The following is a 19,070-nucleotide window of genomic DNA, read 5'->3' on the forward strand; positions in this document are numbered from 1 at the left end:
GAAGTTTGCCATGGAAACACAGGAAGTATCAGAGATCTGGGCAACAAGGGAAGCTTTTCTTGTAGTATTCAAAGTGGAAGCAGTTTTCTTCCCACCGAAACGCCTGGGGCTGTACAACACTCCTTTTTTGCAGTGGCACCGGATGTAGAGACTGAGGTGCTATTTATGGCAGCAGGCAGCCAGAGGTGGCAGTTTGCCGATTTTATTTGGAGACAGCAGCCTCTGACAAATGGAATTGGTGGAAAATTGGAATTAAAAGTGAGCTTTGAGTAATTGCAGATAGAGAGATGGCATTAAATAATTGTCATTAAAAGTCTTGATCCAGGAGAATGGTCACTTCAGTGCGACTGTGTGACACCGGCAGAGAGGGACTCGGCAGGGGGCAGTGGAGAGGGAGGGCTGGATCTGAGAGTTAGGGGGGCGACGTGTAAATAGGGCCACGGCAGAGATGTTCCCGTCAGCCGCATCTGGCCAAGGGATTTAAAACATTTCTCAGTGATGAGGGATTGTAAATTATCATCAGCACTATATTGAATTAAATATAAAGTAAACTGCAAATAACATGCAGCTTAAGTTATTGGCATGTAATTATATACAGTTCTTTTTCCACAATGGGGCTAGAGTCATTCTCAATTATTCTTTAAAACAAAGTTTTAATACAGCCCATAGAGACCCTCCTTATAATGTTAACATACGTTTACTTCACTGGGAGAATATAAATAAGATTTGGGTACCCAGAGTGGGCAAACCAGTCCCACAGTTCTCCTTACAGAAGGCAACTAAATGAAGCCAATTCTGACCTGTGTGCACCGTGACTTACAAAAGCAAAGGGCAAAAGGAAAGGAGGGAGATGAGGAAGGCTGACCAGATGTAAAATCAGAGAGAAAGGGGGACACACAGAAGAGAGTGAGCATGTAAAGGGTCATGTGATCAGGAGAAGCTGTGAAACTATGGATTGATCTGGGAAGGAGGGACTTGCATAAGATTGCATGTGTTTTATCTTTTGGCTGGAGAAAGAGAAAGCTAGGGTAAGGAGTAGGGATGACCCATGCCAAGAAGAGGTCAAAATGGCGTCTCTTCTACACTAGTCCCAAAGACCAATGTGCAAGACATCTGGAGAGAGAACTTGCTAGCAAAAGCAGAACAAAACAACTGTTTTCCTGTGTGATTCTAGTGGAATGATGGAGAGGGCGTTCCTCTCAATGACAAACTCAACATCCTGAGGGACTGCTGTCTTAATCTTGTTAGAAAAGAGCATTTTCCTGCTAGAACACCTATAACTGACCTAGTGATGAGGCACTGCCTCAAGTTACTTCTTTTTATTTCTTTTTAATAAAAAGTATATATATATATATATTTACATTCAATATTATTTCGTATTAGTTTCAGGTGTAGAGCATAGTGGTTAGACAATCATATACTTTGTAAAGTGGATGCCCTGCTATTTCCAGTACCCACCTGGCAGCATCTGTAGTTACTACAACAGGTGACTTCTTGAGACCATCCACCCGGGATGGGTCTACAGTAGAAGAGGAAGCCTAAGGCGAGCATCACATGGTGATTCACGTGTAATTGCTCATGAGACAACCTGAGGACTTCATTACAATGAGATGAAAGTTCCTAGGGGACGACATAAGAATGTGGGGACAGGTATAACTGATATTTTGTTTATTTTTATTACTATGCCCTTCTGAACAGGTTCTTGGAACATATTATTGTTGCCTTTTCAATAGTTAAACAATTGCGGCTTAGCAAACTTAAGTGACGTGTTCACTGCATTGAAATGTGTTAGAGGCAGGATTTAAACCCATGTTTATCTGTCTCCAGAGCTCATTCTTGTTACCCCCACTGTGTGAGCTCTCTGCTCCTACTGCCAATACAACCCCAGAAGCAGGTGAAACAAGAGGAAACTTAAAAAGAGCGTCCTTAAGTCATGTGCCAAATGTTAGACACTGATAATTCAGAGATGGTGGTCAGATCAACTAGATCGGTCAACAGAGTCCTGAAAAGAGTGGTTCCAGGTAGAGACTGAAACCATCTCTGGTTATGGGAGGAGGAAGTCTTTGTCTGAACAAAGCTCACATACGGATGAGTTTACTAATGGCTGTTCTTACATTCAGGTGTTTAGGCACTGTGTGTGTTAAAGGTGGGCCTTGGCTCCCCAGTGGTTGGGTTGTCTTGGCTAAGCTGCTTAACTTGACTGAATTTCATTTTCTGTTTATACAATGCCGAATGTGAAAGCATCTGTTTTGTAGGATTATTGTAATCATTCCCCACAAATACATACTGTGACAGATTGTATTTCAAAAGGTGACCACACTGATATACACATCCCAATCCCAAACGCATTTAAATTGTGACTGACAGCTTCCCCCCCGAAAGCTGAGGTCTGTATTTTCTCTGTTGGAATCCAGGCACACTTGACTTCTCTGATTAATAGATGTGGCAGAAGTGGTGCTATGTGACATCCAAGACTATGTCGTAAAAAGGGTACAGCTGGCATCCGCTCCTTCTCTCAGGACACTTGCCCTTGGAAACCAGCTACCATGCTGTGAGGAGGCACAAACTAACTCATATGGAGAGGTCAATGTGGAGAGCAACCGAGGGCCCCAGCTGACAGCCACCGCCAAACAGCAGACACGAGTGAAGAAGCTTTCAGAGAATTGCAGCTCCCAGCCTTGAGTCTTCCTTCTGAGGCTCAGACATCATAGAGCCAAGGGCAGCTGTCCCCACTGTGCTCCATTCACATTCCTGAACCACAGTATCAGTAAGCATGATTCATCGCTGAATTTGGTGGTAATTTTTTATGCATACATAGTAACTGGAACAGAGTTTGATACAATGTAAATAATGCTAAGGAAATGTAAGATAGCCAGGGAATTTATATAAGTCATTTCCTGTTCATTAATTTAATATGCACTGCTAGGCCAAGTGGACTCAATCATGAGTCAAGCTCTGGTATCTAACAACTGAGTAACCAGATCGTCAGTAAAATACAACCAAAACATGGAGGCACAATGTTTATACTGACAGGCTGCATATGGTCCCTGGTCCCCTTCAGCCTTTGGTAGAACAACCTTTTGTTTATGGGCCTCAAATAAATATTTTAGCTGAGTGCCCCCTGATTTATTTTTAACTAAGTTCTGTTCAGGAGTAAGGAAATTCTAATAGGTAGGACAGGGGTGGCCAGCCTTAGCTCTTGTGTTTTAGGAGCTCATAATAATAAAACTTTATAGATGGTCTTACATGGGGTTTTTACATTCTTTATTCTCAAGTGGGGTTTGTTAATGCATTTGTGTAGGCTTAGCACAGAGGCTGATTGTGGCCATAGAACAGAATTGGCTGACGTGTTCTTGCTTCTGCTTGCAGCTGTTGAGATACATGATAGGGTATATACATACCAAAGAGAAATATGTATAACCATGAGGATGAAACAAAGAAACTAGTGACCACTTTAAGCATCTATGTTAAGTGTTTTAAGAATGTTCTGGGATAGAACCTTGAGAAGGTCTGGGCAATAGGCACATGCCCAGATGCTATGCAAATACACGGCAACCGTTCTGCCTTTGCAGGAGAAAAATATCATACAGGAGTGTGGGGCAGGCAAAGAAAGGCACGCTTCAACTGCCGAGAACTCTGAAGGTTTATGATTTTACCTTCCTTGCAAGCTCACAGGCGAGGCCGCCACAGTTTCAAGGATGCTGGTAGAAGAGCTGGGACCACTGAGTCAGAGGCAAAAGGCAGTATATTACTCATGACAATAACAAGAGCTAGAGAATCAGCATTTTTGCACCCCTACCCCCAATTCCCACTGGGTGTCTTGAAGAGGGCAGACAATACCTGCAAACAGAGTGGGTTTGTTACAGGAGAAGCCTGAAAATAGGGAACTCTGCTCTTTGCTCTGGAGGGAGACGCAATGTCTCTATGTCAAGGCTGTTTGCTATACGAATATACTTAAAAAGATAACTCAGAACAAAGGGCAGTCAAGTGTTTACGAGATGTTTGGAAATATTGAGAGATCCACGGAAAACCTTTTTTATCTCATGGTATACATAAACTAATTACTAAAATTCTCCAGCACACCAAAAAATATATTTTGGCTGACCTAACACACAAAAACAGGTGTAATTTTGATTCACTCACACTGACGGTTACTGTTGTGTTGGCTCTTGTCATGTTTTTATTTGACAGTCTAAGGGAAAAGAGGTCAGTGCCCCTGATTAGTCAGGTATTGCATGTTTTAAAAATTCTTTAGAATATCTAAAGATATTGCAAAACAACTATTATGGTTTGGCCAGGGATTGAAGGTCAACGGAATCTGTACATATTAAGGAAAGTAGAGATAAATGTGCACTATAACTTGACTTTGCATATTTTCCCCTCTAAACTGTATATCAGGGTGTTCCCCATCACTAGGATAGCAAAAACAACTTAAAAAAAATTTCCCTTTAGTTCAAGTGTGTCTGTCTTTTCATATTGGTTTGGGGAGCTGGTGATCATTGAGATCTCTGAGCAGTACAATTTACAATGATGCTGTGAAATAGCAAAGTGCCTATTCTTCCCAGGCAATGGAGGAGGTTTACCCTATGGCTGGTATGAGGTTAGAACCACCCAAGTGACAGGTTGGTAGTGGCAAACTATACTATACAGAAAGATAGTAAGAAAAGCTGAGTTCCTCAGACCTGCTTAAATGAATAAGGGACCTCAAAGGACCTCACATGCTTTGGATTAGAAGGGATGTTGGTCGTGCACTGTTGGCTTTCAAATCCATTCTCTACCCTTCCACTGCTCTGCTAATTGTTACACCCCTTATGAAAAAGAAATTAGACAAACTGCTTATTGGCAAGAAAGTTTTTTTTCCCCTCCAGCTCTTGCTGGAAAAAAACAAAAACAAAAATTAAAAAAAGCAAAGCCTCTGTAACAAATTGACATCCAGAGTGCATATGACCAAAGAAAAAAGTTAGTGAACTGAAAGATAGATAAATAATAATTATCCAAACTGAACAACAAAGAAAAAAATTTTTAATGAATGAGGCTTACAGACATGGGAGACAATAGCAAATAACATGGCTAACATTTTTGTAATTTGAGTTTCAGAAGAAAAAGAAAAGGAAATTGGCACAGAAAAAAATATTGAAAGAAATAATGACTAAAAAATTCCCAAACTTGGTGAGAAATACAAATTTACAGATGTAAGCTCAGTAAAACCCAAACAGGATAAGCTCAAAGAAAACTGAGTCTCAACTCATCATAATCAAATTGCTGAAAACTAAAAATAAAGAGAAAAACATCTTGAGATAACACATTACATTTCAGGGAACAACAATTTGAATTAGTTAAGATTTCTCTTCTGAGATCATAGAGGTCAGAAGACAGAGGAACTATCTATTTAAAGCCCTGAAGAAAAACACTGTCAAGAATTATACATATGAAAATACCATATCAGGAAGGAAGGCAAAACTAAGAATTTCTTACCAGCAGACCGGTTCTAAGAGAAATACTAAAGGAAGTTAATTAGGCTGAAGGGAAACTTGAAACTTTAGGAACGAAAGAACAGTAAAAATAGTAAATATCAAATACTACATTTCTCCTTTTAGTTCTTTAAATTATGACAGTTTAGAGCAAAAAGTATAACTTTACTGGGGTTTTCAATATATACAAATGTAAAGCATTATGAGAGCCATAACATAAAAGGGAGAAGGTAATGGAACATATACGACTGTAAGGTTTCTCTATTTTATTTGTAGTGACAAAATATTAAATCAAAATAGAATATAAAAATGAGATATGGATTTTGTTATTCTTAGGGCAACCACGAAAAATGTTCTATAAAGGGACATAGCCAAAACACCAAAACAAGTTTAAATGGAATACTAAAAATACTAAAAAACAACCAAATAAATTTTCTAAAATTGCAAAGTAGGGACAATGAAATTGAAAGCCAGTGCCTGGTGTAATCAACTGATTAAAGACAAAGGAAAAAATGGTAACTTGAAAGCTAGATATAATAAAATTGTCCAAAATGCATCACAAAGCAATAAAGCACTCTTGTATTGATAAGGAGAAGGAAATGTCTTTTGAAAGATTTAAAACTTACATTTAAGTTAAGCAGTTGATGAATAATATAAGCATTTTTCAGTTCTATTCAGTTTTATATACATCAATTTGCTGTTCACATTAAAAGCAGATGTAAGATATTTGTTGATGTCTGTGAATTTGGACCCTCTGCCTGGGATGGGGTTTTTCTTTTTGTTTTATTCTTTGCATTCACATGCCCTTGAAAATGCTGACATGACATTGGTGTTTTGGGGTCCTCTCTGAAGAGTAAAGAATTTTGGCTGCAGTGCTTTCCAAGGTGCCCTCGTTCTTGTGGGCACAGATAGTCATGGTCACTAATTTGAGGAAAGTGATTCTGTAATTTCTGCATCTACTGACTGTGAATTGCAAAATTTCTTGGCAACACTTTAACTTCATTCAGTAACTCAAAGACATGAGTCACGGGGCTGAATGTGGAGTCCAGCCAGATCTTGGTGGGATTCCAGAGTCCTTCTCACCTCCTGCTTTCTTAGGGCAGCTGCCTGCTGGGAAGCACCAGAGGAGGCCTGGGTCAGGAGAGCTTCCTGTGGGTCTGGGGAGGGGGCCATGCTTAAAATGTCACTGGAAACAGAATTTGGCAGCTATGGGGACTTGGTGACTTTAGAGATTAAGAATTAAGGTTGCCCCAGTGTTAGCAGGTTACATGGTAGTCAAACAAGAATAGATCTTGGAATAAGAAATATAACGACATTACCATTTGTTCTGAAAAACATGGTCTTTCTCTTTAAGTCTGTCAACAACCCTCATTGGCAGGCAATATTATCCACATGTGACTGGTGAGGAGGCCAAGGTTCAAAGAAACATGAAGTCAAATTTCCATGACAGATCTGCCAAGCTCCATGGCCTTTGTTTTAACTAGACAGGTTTTTAAATATACATATATATTCCTATAGAAATCTTTAAATTATACCCATAATGAAAACCAGCCTTGTTCAAATAAGACATAGCACAACATGGAGTCCCACCATGGTTTATGTCATAGGTTCACTTTGATGGAACATCTTCTTCCTTAAGGCCCTATTACCTAGTGAGGGGAGTCTGTGGTCAGCTTTAGGAAATAGGTTTAGGTTATACTCACTGTCCTTTTAGGTAGTTATAGACTTGTTGAGTTTTGTGTGTAGGCCTATTCTTGGCTTTTCCGTCAGAGTTCATTTTATGCACACCTGCACACACACATGCGCACATACACAGTATATCACTATCTCAGATTCTATGAATTTAAATGAATCTCCAGACAGCTGAGGTTAATTACCTGCTCACCCAGAGCCCTAGCAAGAGCATGCCAGTAGTTTATCATAAGCCTACCATCCTCCTCCAGAGAAAACCAAACCCTTTGGAGCTTAGTAGTTAGTGGATCAGGTCCTGAGAGGGCTTTATGCACAGACATAGAACAGAGAGATTCTGAAAGGTCATATAACACATTACACTGGACAAATATTTACTGCTTAAGCCCTATGTGTCAGGTAACGTGTCAGGCTCCGGGTGCACAAAGATGAGGAAGTCCAAGTCCACAACTTCTCAGCGCTCCCCATTCCATCAGAAAGAAGAGCCTGAAGCAAAGCTTTGGAGTGGGAAGGTGGGAGGAGAAAGCCAGGGAAAGCTGTACGCAAACATTAGACGTGGATTTAATGGTTGAGTTGGAATTCACTGGGGTTATGAGAGCACAGGGCGCTACAGCCAGAGGGAGGTGTGGGGGCAGAACTGTGCCAGTGAACTCTGCTCCTGGGCGCGTGAGAAGCTTGTGTGACTGGGGCTCCGGAGCGTGGTGGGGTGGGGATGTGGAGGAGGGGGCTGGCCAGGTTCTGAGGGCCACAACGCAAGGAATGTGGCTTCATCCTGTTGGCTGCAGTTGGCGTGGCTACAAAATTTATTGTCCAAAATGGGACAGTCATGAAAATAAAAAAGGTGCTGGAAATCATTGGAATTTTTTTATATTTATTGACCATCAAATTGATTCTATTAAACTTCTTGAAGCTAAAATTCTTTCTAAAATCATAAAAACACTTATATATTAAAACAAAAATAAAAACTCAGGAGACAATAAAATAATGAGTAATTATATTTTTGATGTATAGTCACATATTTTAATTGGATTGTTTATATCTTTACTACCATTCATTAGCATTTTTCTGAAAAATACATATTTTTCAATATGATCTTACATTTCATGTTTTAATAAAACAGTAGTTTCAGGTTCTATTTTATGGTATGTAGATTAGAATATTTGATAACTCCGGTGAACTCTTCCCCTTTTTTTTAATCTGAGAAAATACTGTCCCTAAATGCCCTGAGGAATGTTCAGAACAAATTATGCTAAAGAGAATATTCTCAATTCAGTTTTTCCACACTGAAGTGTGTAAACATCTCAGGCTTTTTCTCCACTCTATTCAGTGTACCTTTCTTTAACAAATATTTTTATAAGACAAGGCTCATCAAATAAATTGTCTCTGTTTATGATGTTTTTGAATTTTTGCCAAACGCAAACACTGCAAAATTACAGGCTTTCTCAATTTCATTTCACTCCAGAGTAGGATACTATAAATTTATCCAATAAAAATAGTAGTGCTATTAAATGATTCTCCCTACGAGTAATATATTCTAAAGAACAATTATAGAATTTCAAGACTGAATCTGTGTACTCTTTTAAAAAAAGTTTTATTTATTTTTAGAGAGGGGAAGGGAAGGAGAAAGAGAGGGAGAGAAACATCAATGCGTGGTTGCCTCTCCCATGCCCCTAACCGGGCACCTGACACACAACCTGGGCAAGTGCTTTAACTGGGAATTGAACCAGCAACCCCTTGGTTTGCAGGCCAGCACTTGATCCACTGAACCATACCAGCCAGGGTGAATCTGTACATTCTCCAAACCCTTGCCATTTAGTTTGATGAGTTCTCCCTTTGCTTATAGAGGAATAAGTTTGTATGACTACCTTGTAAACATTTGTTTTAGTAATCAAAATTCACTGAAGTCTCAAAAACTGATGTTTCTGACATTTCATCCATTGAGTACTTTGATTAAATATTCTCAACTAATTTTAACCCTGACCAGTGTAGCTCAGTTGGTTGGGCATTGTCCTGCAAAGCAAAAAATTCACTGGTTCGATTCCCAGTCAGGGCACATGCCTGGGTTGTGGGCTGGGCCCGGTGCATGGATGAGAGGCAACTGATCGATGTTCTCATGCATATATATAAATGTTTCTCTTCCTGTCTTCCTCCCTCCCTTCCCCTCTCTCTAAGAATGGATGAGTAAAATCTTTTTAAATAAATAAATAAATATTCTCAACTAATTTTAAACTTGTGCAAACAAAGTTTAGAGGATTATTTATATCTAATTCCATTGTAAGACACTTAAGTTGATATAAAAAACTTTTTCAGAGACTGAGATGTTTCTAATATTTAATTGATTGTAGGCAGCAAAATGAGAGTGTACATATTGCCATGCTGCACATTATTGTTGTCTTGAGTATCAACTTCATTACAAGTTTCATGTGGTTAAACCATTCTAACTATATAAGTATACACATGTATGTAACTTTTGAGAGCTACAACTCTCAAATACTTTTGTACTATTTTGAATAGAAAAGTATTGTAGCTTGTTTTGACAAACATATGAATTATAACATGTACCACAACCAGTTCCAAGTAGAATTTTGCATAAATTCTATTTTTAAAAAATATTTATTCAGATCCTTAATTTTTTATTATGATACTGGGCTCCATCAAATTTTCTAATTGTTTTTCCTTAAGAAAAACAAGTAATTACTTTTAATAGTTAAAATATTAATTGAATTTATAATAGCATTCACAAAAATATTGGATGTTTCAATTCTGTCAAAATGAACTAATTTTATTTCATAAGGAGAACAATTGAACCACTTTTGAATCAACTGATTTTTAAATTTAAAGCTGAAGTCTTTGATGTTAAACTCGTACCATTGGACTGTTTAGGGTTTTTCTCCTGCTAATGGACATAGCATACTGACAACTACCACTTTATTTTCATACTTGCACAAGAAAACTTGGCATAAAAAATGAGCAATATATTTGACCCAGCAATTCAGCTGCTCGGATTATATCCTAAGAATCCCCAAACACCAATTCAAAAGAGCCTATGCATCCCCCATGTTCATAGCAGCACAATTTACAATAGCCAGTGCTTGAAGCGACTTAAGCGCCAATCAATAAATGAATGGATCCAAAAACTAAGGTACATTTACGCAATGGAATACTACACAGCAGAAAGAAAGAGCTGGTACCCTTCATGACAGCATGGATGGAAGTGGAGAGTATCATGCTAAGCAAAATAAGCCAGGGGGTGAAAGGCAAATACCATATGATCTCACCTATAAGTGGAACCTAATCAACAAAACAAACAAGCAAGAAAAATATAACCAGCAACATTGAAAAAAAAACCCAAACCAACAGTAATGAGAGGGAAGGAGGGAGGCGGGTAATGGGGAAATGAAGGGGAAGGGTCAAATTAAGGAGCATGTATAAAGGACCCATGGACAAAGCCAAAGTGGGGAAGGGTTGATGATGGGAGGTGCGGGTGGGTGGGGCAGGGGAAAGAGGTGGCAGGAAAATGGAGACAAATGTATCTGAACAATAAAAAAAGAAGAGCAATATAATTTAGAAGAGCCATTTGATCTAAATGAAAACTCATGCTTTACAGTGTGATACAGAAACTCAGCTTTGGCTGCCTGTATTAAATTATCATGTCTGGGCAAAACATTTTATCAGCTTTCGGAGGAGTTGCTATTGTTTCTGCAGAAATTTTTGTGTCTTGTTGTCTTCTGAGTTTTATGTGGCCAGTGATGTCACACAGAAGATAGTATTCTCAACAAACATTCGGTCTGAGTTACTTTTTAATCATCAACTTTCTTGAGATACTGGAAATTCAGTGTTAAATTTTCATTAAGCTTGAATTTTCTCTTTTTGTGTGTGCAAAGTAAAAGTACATTAACAATAAAATATATAGTAATAGATTTATATTATACAGTAAATGATAAACTTTTGTAATAAGAACATTCAGACTATTCTGTACACACTTTTTGGCAGAATTACTCAGTCTCTATTCCTCACATGTATTTTTATTTATATTTAACTTATACTTTTCACGTTTCCACCTGACTTGCCAATTCTCAGACTGGTGACTTCCTGCACCGTGAAGGCAGTGCCTCTGGACTAGAAGGAGTTGGCTGACTCTACCCAAATGCGTCAAAGTGCAGTTCAACTTATGAGTGAATAGCCCTGTGTGTTGTCCTTGAAAGGGCACTGTCACTTAAGTTGGGCTTTGAAGGGTTTGAGAAGAGAGAGTTGGATTATCACTGGTTCTTTTTCAGATTTAATTAAATGTCAAAGAAATCTATTCATTGCACATTCTTCTCACACAGTACCAGAAGAGTCTATGGCAGGAGCTGGAAGCATAAAGTGGAGGTCTGTTAAACACAGCATGGTTTATTTTCAGACAAATGTTAATATTATCGCTTTGGTAAATAAAATAAAAATGCAGAAAAAGTACTGGGACAAAAGGTATAAACCAAGACTGTCATGGGCACATGGGAACATACGGCCTCCTTAGCTATTGGGTACTGCTGCAGGTTTTGAGCAAGAAAATTATATAATTAGATTTGTGCTTTATATGGATAAATTTGAGACTCTGGGAGGCAATGAACAGTACAGATATGGTGGAAGAATCTGTAAAGAGATACCATTTCAGAGTTTTTTGGCAAAAATTAACCACCATCTGCTTATAAAGACTTTTATATAGTCCATTTATTGTGTGGTCAATATCATCTAAAACCTAGAGAACAGAAATGTGACCCAGATAGGTAAGTATTAAAGCTTACCTGGTTCAAAGCGAGGTGGCTGTAGAGTTAAGACTTCTAACAGAAGCCAGGAAAAATAGTCTCTGCCAGATATTTAACTGATACCCAATAACACCATCTCCTTCCTTTGTAATAAAATTCCTGATATTCAGCTGGCCTGATTTCACAAGTTTTCTCAGACTGCCTTGCAGGGAGGCATAGCTGTATGTCTCAGATCTGGCTGGTGTACGTCATCTGGGGTGTCTGCAGCTCTGGGAAGTCTCCTTACAGGAAGGGCCAAAGTCCCCTTCCTTTCTTGCTGTCTGGGATGCAGAGACGATGGCAGGGCTCAGGTGCTAAGAACAGTGGATCATTAAGGGAGAAAGAAAACATGGAAGAGGAAGAATTTGGGCGTCTGCATTCGGTAGCCATTACACTGATCCTGGAAAGCTTCCCTCCAAATTTTTTTCACATGAGAAAAAAAATGAAGTTCTTAGGTAGTGTTTAAGCCACTATTATTTCGGGTTGTCCATCATATCAGCTGAACTTGATTCTAAATGAGGAGCTTACATAGTGTGATGTTCACTTATGAAAGAAAAGCATACAAAACTTTTCTCATCTGATCTTTACAAAACTCTTTTAGGAAAGTGGGGCAGGCGAAAAGCCTTTTACCGAGAAGAAACTGAGGTTCAGACATGATAAACAATTTGCCAAGGGTCACATAGCTAGACAGGGACAGGTCCGATTTGTCATTTCAGGCTGCTTCACTCCACATTCAGTTGCCTTGTTAAATGGGGAGCTGGCACAGCACTAATAAGATGGGAGCTTGTTAGGGGAAGAAGGAGGCCATAAAAGATTAATTTTACCCAGGACTAGTGTAAGGGAGGGGTAAAATATCAGAGAGATATATATATGTTAAAGGGTATCCTTAAAGGGATAGTTCAGTGTCTTATCTGTTTACCATACCACAGAATGAAAAGGTCTTTGTATTTTTATGGCTTATTTAATATTCCAAAGTACTGAAGCAGAGCATCATGCCAGGGGAGGCAAGTTGATATCTTATACTTGAGAATTCTTGAGGGTGATGAACTTTATGTATCATGGAGAGCATTACTTATTTTAAGTGATCTTTTGTTAATATGTACCCGTTAGAGTAGCTGTCACGTTACATTTTTTACCCAGAGAGATTATGGGTGAGGGGGTGTGACTCATCGGTTATCTGTACCAATATCACCTCCAAGCTGTGCTAATGTGTGTCAATCTGATAGCAGTGGGCTGGGAGAGCTAAAAATCTGCATCTATGCTTCCATGGAAATTTTAACTGCCCCTTTTGCAGCCTCCGGTAACCTGAAAATACATGCTTATTTATATTTATATATCATCTGTTTTTTAAAAGTATCTATTTGATTGAACTATGGAGCTGATTATCGACCGCATGCAGGCAATTATTTTCATGACCGGTCAAATTTATTTTGATGAATTTGTAAATTCAAACTGAAGGGTTTGTTTGAAGGCACAGTTCTCATGAACTTTAAGGTAATTACATGTTTTTAATATTTTGGAAGCCAAAGTGTACAAAGAAACAAAAAGAGATCCAGTGTTAAGATCTTCTTAGTATTTTTTGGAACATTACAGGGTTTCTTCAAGGTCCTCTCAACATACAATTTCAAAATGTGATAACTGTGTTAATTTAGCAATCAGCGGCATTGAAAATACTCATCTCTTGTTCATACAGCTAATCAATCCACTGACTCCTAGGATGGCCGTTCCTGAACTAACCTTCTAAAGCTCTGCCAGTGTTCGACCATGCCAGCAGATAGTGGAAAAATGAGAACTTCCTCATCCTGGGAAAGATGTAGATAGGTATGCATTATAACAATTTTTTTGACATGTTGGAAAAAATATTTAAGTGGGCTGTATTGCTATTTCTCTTTTGAAATGTATCATGTTAAATATGTCATGTATGCTGTATAAAACCACCATATATTCATTCTGTAAGGTTTAGAAAGAGTTAGGAGTCTCTGCAGAGAAGTCCAGAGGCTATAGTTAATTATTAGCAAGCTCTCATTTTATTAGTTGCTTTTTAAAGATTAAGCAAAATCACTCCTCATGTTTTCCTGCGATCAAAAGGCATAAAGACTTGATGCCTCGGAATGCTGATGGTGGCCTGCGGGGGAATGCACTGCGAGGACTTCAATTTTATCACGTGTTTTTCATGTGCACTCAAAGGTTACATTGTCAGCTTCGCTGTCTGTCAGTGTTTGCAACACAGGGGACTGCTAAATCCCCAGCATTCCCTAATCCTAAATTTTCCTTCTGTTATAAACAACTCTGAGAACACAATGTTTCACTGCTATTAGATGCTGAGGAAGTTACTCCGAACCCTTTGACATTTTCCAACCATAACAATGAATGGCAATAATTGGAAATGGGTTATTTTTAAATTTTAGAGCAAAAGGCTTAACTAACCCTAAGAGACCAGAACTTGCACATAGTTGGAGGAAGCTGATTCCCGGAGGAGAAAAACCTTGAATTTAAAACAGAGCTACAGAACTAGTCATGTTCTAGTTCAGCCAACTGAACTCAGTCTGTAGCTTTATTGGAAATACCACAGACACGCAAGGCTTGTTTATATTCCCTGTTAATCTTCAAGTTCTTGAGCATCTACTGAGCATGTGCTTCTGTTAGATGAAAGGGTATGCAGACACAGGACTGTGGTGACGTCCTTGTCGCCGTAGGCTCAATGAGGGCCTTCGAGAGCTGCATTTGGTTGCTTGGCCATGCCAAAAAATGTGCTTGAAGTGCCTGGACCCTTAGGCTGATGAAGCCATGGGGGCTATAGTGGCATCAGGGCAGGCTCAGAGTTCATTTTAAACCAACATGGTGGCATCTGGAGCCATCGGGGGAGGCTGCTGGCTTAGGAGGAAAGAAAGCCCCAGTTTGAGTCTGTTTCTTTCTATACAAAATTGGGGGGAAGTAGCATTTTTAGTTCTTTGCCTTTTCCCCTGCTGTGATCTCATGCACAAGTGTTTGTTCAAATGGTTGCAAAATGAACATAAAGAGTTCTAAAAAAGGATTTTTTTTAAAGCTCTTTCTATGTCCCTCTCCCCCTCCCCACAAATAAACAGCTAGATAATAGTAGGCTGTTGGAAGGTTCAGGGTGATTACAACACTGTGCTGTGGTCCTACTGTGGCAGGGGAGAAAGGGACAGGAAATTGGTGGTGATGTGTGAACAGCTTTGCTGTTGTTTCTAAATGGTCGCAACTAGGTGGATGGAGTTAGTGGGGAGGCTGACCATCTTCGTTCAGCTTTATGAACTGGAGCTGGGAAGTTTCTGAAGTTCTTTTGGCCACTCACGGGGCTGAGGGTTGTGATCTGTGAGTGCTATGCCAGGAAACCCTCTCGTCACACAAAACCAGCATTTTTCTCCTTTATCTTCATGATGTGGCCATTTTTACCATGTGGTCAGAAATACTTCCAAAGGCCTGACGTTGGAGGGGCAAGCTTAGCCTGGTACTACTGTCTGGCTCACCCTGGGGCCTCTATCCACCAAGCCCTTTCTGATTCAGCGTTTCCTAGCACCTACGTTGTCCTTTGGAGTTTATATTTTCCTTGAGCTCCTGAAACTCTCATCACTTTATTTCTTATTTGTCCCTCTTTTATTGGATCATGAGCTGGTTGAGCTGAGAAACTTTCATTTTATTTGTCTTTGTATAAATTATAAATGCATGGGAGTGACTAGCAGTGCTTAACACATAGTGTATTTAAATAAGTGAGTAGGTTACAGCCTGAATAATATTGTTCCAGAATAACTATTGATATATTTTATAATTTTATTTATAGTGCAACAGGCTTACCACAGAACATTTGGACACCATAGTGGAAAAGAATAAAATATCCTTTGTTATCTTCTACCCAGGATGACCACTGCAAACATTTTGATATATATCCTGCCAAGATTTATTTCAGGTCTGTGACTGTAGATTATTTTTTTAAAATGGTATTATATAGCACTCTCTTATAAGTGGCTTAAAAATGCTGTTATACTGTGAATATTTTTCCATATCACCTATTCCACTACAGTGCTTTCAATGATTATAGAGTTCCTTTGTATGAATAAAACATAATTTACATGGCCATTCTTCTATTGGGTTGGCCAAAAAGTTCATTTGGTTTTTTCCATAAGATGGCTGTAGGAGCACTTAGTTGTCTTTAACTTCATTCAAAATAATTTTTCTAAAGTTTATTGTGAGAGCTGTCATATCAGCATGCATTTAAAGAACATCAAAATTGGTGAATTTTTGTGTAGTCATTTTAATACTGAAGATGGAAGAAAATACACATTTTTGTCATATTATACTTTATTATTCAATAAATATAAAAATGCAACTGAAATGCAAAAACAAACAAACAAAAAAAAACTTGTGCTGTGTGTGGGGAAGGTACTGTGACTGATCCAATGCATCAAAAGTGGTTTGTGAAGTTTCCTGTTGCAGATTTCTCACTGGACAAGGCTCCATGGTTGGGAAGATGAGTTAAAGTTGATAGCAATCAAATGGAGACAAACTGAGAACAATCAATGTTCTATCACATGGGAGATAGCCAGCATACTCAAACTATCCAAATCAATAAAATTATTGGTGAAAATGAAAACTGTCTTTTATTTTACAGAAAAAAACCATATGGACTTTTCGGTCAACCCAATATTTTTGAACATTCATCTGGTTTGCAATACTTCCCACTGACAAAAATGGCCACAATGAGCACCCTATGTGTATCCCTGATGACTTCCTTAGGGCAAACTCCTTGGAGTGGAATTCCAGGCTAAAAGGGTACGTTCATTTTTAAGGTGTTCGGATTACATCACAAAGTTGTAATAACTTAAATTCTCACCAGTAACATATGATAGTTTCCATTACTCTGAATGCTTGTTATCAATAGGTGATGTTCTATACATGTAAAAGCATTGTTAATTTAAAAGTCTAAAAACCACATACAAAAGAAGATGATAAGCGCTGTGTCGTGAAATCACCCAGAAAGGCCTAGCATTGCTGGAGGCTGTTTGTGTGTCTGGGGCAAAAGGGATCAGCTTAAAGTCTGCTGATGGTGTAGCTACGGACAACAAGGAAGAAGGATCTCCCATGAAAGGGCTGATGGGGCAGGGGGTGTGAGGGTTAGGGGAGGAGGAAAAGGCAGAGAAGACCTCTGGAAGACCAGAACCTGAGTGGGCCAGGCACTAAGCCTGGTGACAGCCACCTCAGAGCCCAAGGAAGAGATGCTGAGGCAGTCTGGAGAAACATCTGGGTCAGGACTGAGGAACCAAAGCAACAACATTCTATACCAAATACTGAGAAACTGGGAGCAGACTAGGAATGTATGAAAGAGAAAGTACCATATTTTGCCGTGTATAATGTGCCACCCATGGTTTTTGCCCAAACTCTCAGGAAAAAAATCTTTTCATTTTAATTCAATTTTTTATTCATTTATATGTAGATACTTTTTTTGTATTATAAAGGAATTTTAGCATTTATTTTTGAACATTATAGTACAAGAAACTTTATGTAACAAATAATTACATAACACAAGAACAGATACAAAATATTTCAGGTACTACCCATGTATAATACGCACCCTTGTATTTCCCTCAAAAATTTGGGCAAAAAAGTGCACATTACACATGGCAAAGTATGTTTAAGTCTGGGAGACAAGGTTCTAGAAGACTATACTTTAGCTGAAAGTACAATTTAGGTCAGGGTTCACGAGCAGGTGGGATGTTGATGTTGTTCTAGAGATCAAGAAAGGAAGGGTGACTCTTTCATCAACATCAGTCAGGGATGGCTTAGAATATTGGTTTTGTCACCTTGAGCATGGCACACAGGCTGTAGGGTCTCGAGGTTCTGCTTACTGTTTAAAACAACGGAGAACATACACCTGACACTAATATAAAATCATATTGAATGGAAACGAATTGAAAAATAAAATTTAACATTGTAAAAATAACCCCCCCCCCCAAAAAAAAAAAAAACCCAAAGGCAGACTTAACAGTTTGGTTAAAATGATCTCTAAGATTCCTTCAGCCCAGACATTCTCTGTTCTATCTCAAATGAAAACACTGAGGAAAAAATCCATTGTGCAACCATGGATTTCACTTATATTTAGATTTATGCTTTGGGGTTATTATTTCTGACAACAAGTCATCACCCAGAAGTCCACTAATACGTTGAAATAACTACTCTGTGTTTTGAAATTCTAAACGGTGATGCCGCTTCAGTTTACTTGAATGAACAGTGGTGATATAATCAGCTGCAAATATTTCTTTTCTGCTCAAGACATCTGTCATGTTCGACTCCTAACTGCAATCCATAAACGTGCAAAGCTGTGCCACAAAGCACTTTCATTTCTCTGTAGGCCTTGTCACTAATGAGAACCTTGGTTGAGTTAAAAGGGACTGGAAGTCTGAGGAAAGTATGGGACAAAACCCCAACAATGTAAAGCAGTAACTGCTTAATTTGAAGTGACACTTTTCCGTGTCTGGCTTTTCCAGCACTGCAGGTTGGGATGCTTGCCACTGGAAAGTCAAAATGCCTACAAAAACAAGTGCCCGGTTTTCAAATATCTGGTCTGTATCATTTATTTTTAATACTAAATGTGACATAGTGTAATGTTCTATCGATTAAATTAAACTGCACGGGTGAGGGAGACAGAATTTCAATCGAATTCTCAGATGAAACATGAGCTGCCTGTCTTGGAGTTTTCCTGGCAATCGACTACCATCCTGATAGGTACTGGCTGGCTCCTTTCAGACAGTGGGAACCTCGCAGCCTTCAAGCAGGGTCTGTGCAAAGGGCAGCCCCCGCCCCAGCGCCCACCCCCCGACCCCAGGAGAAAACAGTCGTGGGCCTTTAAAGGAAAAGGAAAGAATTTCTTGGCCAGTTGGGAGCTTTAATGACTATTTTTTTCCCCCATGTGATTGACATCTTGGACGTTTTGCATGCTATTTTTCGCAAAGTCATTATGATACGCTATACAGTTGCTTGTATGTTTAGAAGAGGCTCTTTGCATTCACTTCTTCCCCCACCCTTCTCAACCTTCTAAAAACAAGAAAGCCCATCCATCTTGCTATTTGCTCTTTAAATGAAGTTAATGCGTTTGGGGCCAGGGTAATCC

The sequence above is a fragment of the Pteronotus mesoamericanus genome, unplaced genomic scaffold (assembly GCF_021234165.1).
Source record: "Pteronotus mesoamericanus isolate MK-2021 breed Mesoamerican mustached bat unplaced genomic scaffold, CSHL_Meso_final contig_116, whole genome shotgun sequence".
NCBI classification, from domain to species: Eukaryota; Metazoa; Chordata; class Mammalia; order Chiroptera; family Mormoopidae; genus Pteronotus; species Pteronotus mesoamericanus.